The sequence below is a fragment of the Sardina pilchardus genome, chromosome 16 (genome assembly GCF_963854185.1).
Source record: "Sardina pilchardus chromosome 16, fSarPil1.1, whole genome shotgun sequence".
NCBI classification, from domain to species: Eukaryota; Metazoa; Chordata; class Actinopteri; order Clupeiformes; family Clupeidae; genus Sardina; species Sardina pilchardus.
Window position 1 is genome coordinate 23,180,476 of NC_085009.1, and position 2,500 is coordinate 23,182,975.

The 2,500-nt window shown below is 47.4% G+C and overlaps 1 protein-coding gene across 1 annotated transcript in view; it reads right to left on the minus strand.

Annotated features, from left to right (window-relative positions):
• Window positions 1-2,500, minus strand: part of LOC134060564 (receptor-type tyrosine-protein phosphatase delta-like) — a 287,476-nt gene that overhangs the window by 57,053 nt on the left and 227,923 nt on the right.

Here is a 2,500-nt window from a genome sequence, read left to right on the forward strand (position 1 = left end):
TCTTTTAAGCCTTTCAAAAACACCATACTGCGAGAGAATGAGAGAGGGTTTTTGTTATTGTGTGTGTACTGTATGTGTGTGTGTTTGTGTGTGCTCGAGTATGTGTGTGTGTGTGTGTGTGTGTGTGTAGGCCTTTTGTGTGTGTTTGCGTGTCTGTGTGTCTGTGTGTGTGTGTGTGTGTGTTTGGGCAAGTTTGTGTGTGTGTTCGTGTGTGTGTGTGTGTGTGTGTGTGTGTGTGTGTGCTCGTGTGTGTGTGTGTGTGTGTGTGTGTGTGTGTGTGTGTGTGTGTGTGTGTGTGTGTGTGTGTGTGTGTGTGTGTGTGTGTGTGTGTGTGTGTGCGTGTGCGTGTGCGTGTGCGTGTGCGTGTGCTTGTGTGTGTGTGCGCACGCATGTGTGTGTGTGTATGTGAGAACTGTGTCGCGATCTGGCTTGGAGCGGAATCCTTGGCCGAATGTCACGGTTGGACAAAGGCTTGTTTTGCTTTTACTCTGGGAAATAAAATGGGGGCTGGCTATATTTGGCAGGGCAAACAATCTGTGTGTATTTGTTCAGGGGAATGTGCTTTAGAGGGTCTTCAGAGAGAAGGCTATGACAGGGGCATCTCTCTGCTGAGGAGGGTGTAATGTCTGAGAAATAGAGATAACAAGATATAGATAGATAGATAGATAGATAGAGAGAGAGAGAGGTAGAGAGAGAGAGAGAGAGGCTGACCAGCAGGGCTCAAATGTTAGCATCTTCCTAGTCCTTCTACCAGTTGAGTGGAAGGCCCCCAATTCCAAATGACCAGTACAGTGTTTGATCTTTGCTGTTTGGGTTAAGAACCAGGCCAGGAGGAGGGAGGGGGGAGGAAGGGAGAGAGAGCACTTTGCATCTGTAAAAGTACTTAACACCTCCGGGTCTGAGGCCTTTCAGACACTCTGAGGCAGTTTGCTACCACTTGAGAGTTAGAAGTTTGTTGTCTAACTGAAAACATCCATGCAAAAGTGATACATATGGTTTTAATCTAGAAGTCCTAAGCAATAAGAGAATGAGAGTGAAGTGAATGTAAAGAAATCAGTTTTAGCAGGATAGTTCCTATGGTGGAGGGTCACCACATGGGGGAGGGGGGAGGGGTGGTAACTTTTCTGTCATCTTGGAATTCAGCAAAGATGGCAGCGTGTTACTGATGCAGTGTGTTTACGCTGATCATGGAGACTGTTGCTAGTGTGTTGTTGCGGCGTAGTGTGTTGCTGATGCAGTGTGTTTACGCTGAACATGGAGGCTGCTGCTAGTGTGTTGTTGGCTGCAGTGTGTTGTGTTTACGCTGAACATGGAGTCTGCTGGAAGGCTAGTTCTCCACTCCACTGAAGGGCAGACGGCATCACAGGAGGGAGCCAATTCGTCATTGATCAGCTTTTCAGAGTGCTTTTCAAGTGACATTCCTGTAGTTCATCTCTGCTTGATGGGTGTGTGTGTGTGTGTGTGTGTGTGTGTGTGTGTGTGTGTGTGTGTGTGTGTGTGTGTGTGTGCGTGTGTGTGTGCGCTTGTGTGTTTGTGTGTGCATGTGTGTGTGTGTGTGTGTGTGTGTGTGTGCGCACTTGTGTGTTTGTGTGTGCATGTGTGTGTGTGTGTGTGTGTGTGTGTGTGTGTGTGTGTGTATAGACGGCTGTTTGGCAGCTGGCTTTCGCTCAGAGGCTGTGGAACAGTCTGATAATGTCTTCAATCATCACTGCAGCCTGTCCTGTCAGACTGGCTAAATCGAGCTGCCCTTGAGCAAACTCTGAAAAGGTGAGTGCCGATATTGACAAACAAATAAATTGTGCTTTGCTCTGTTCTGTTTAAGGTCTCCGTGTGTGTGTGTGTGCGTTCCTGTGTGCATGAGCGAGAGTGAGGGCGAGAGAGAAGGAGAGAAAGAGAGAGAGAGAGAGAGAGAGAGAGAGAGAGAGAAAAAAAAGAAAGAGAGAGAGAGAGAGAGAGAGAGAGAGAGAGATAATCCTTTGAATTTGACAAATTTGACCACGGCCACATGCTACAATGCTCCTAAGGGCTAAACTCACCCTCATGCGGTGACCTCTCTGTATTATTCAATGAGGAAGCAGCACTCTAAATGCCTAATGTGTTTATGCTTATGTTTCCGGTCCTTAACAGACGTTATTTGTCCGAGGCGATTTACAATAAAATGAATGGAAAGTACATTCAATTTCAAATGTAAACGGAAGGCCAAGATAGCCGACGGTCATCAGAGGACCACGAGTGGACGAGAGGTGACAAAGAGCATGGTGTGTGTCCAATCAGTGTCCTAAGGTTCAGACCAAAGATTCGCGACGAGACGAGCCACAACATTCTAAGACCTTGCAACTGCGACCAAACATGTCGAATGCTTTGCCATGGCTTGTGACAGCTTGCAACTACGAGCAACATCTAATCCACGTCGCTGCAACTCTCGTCGCGTCGGGAGTCTTTGGTGTGAATCGGGCCTAGTAGGCAGTGTGAGGGATTTCAATTGAATTCTGGCCGCTAT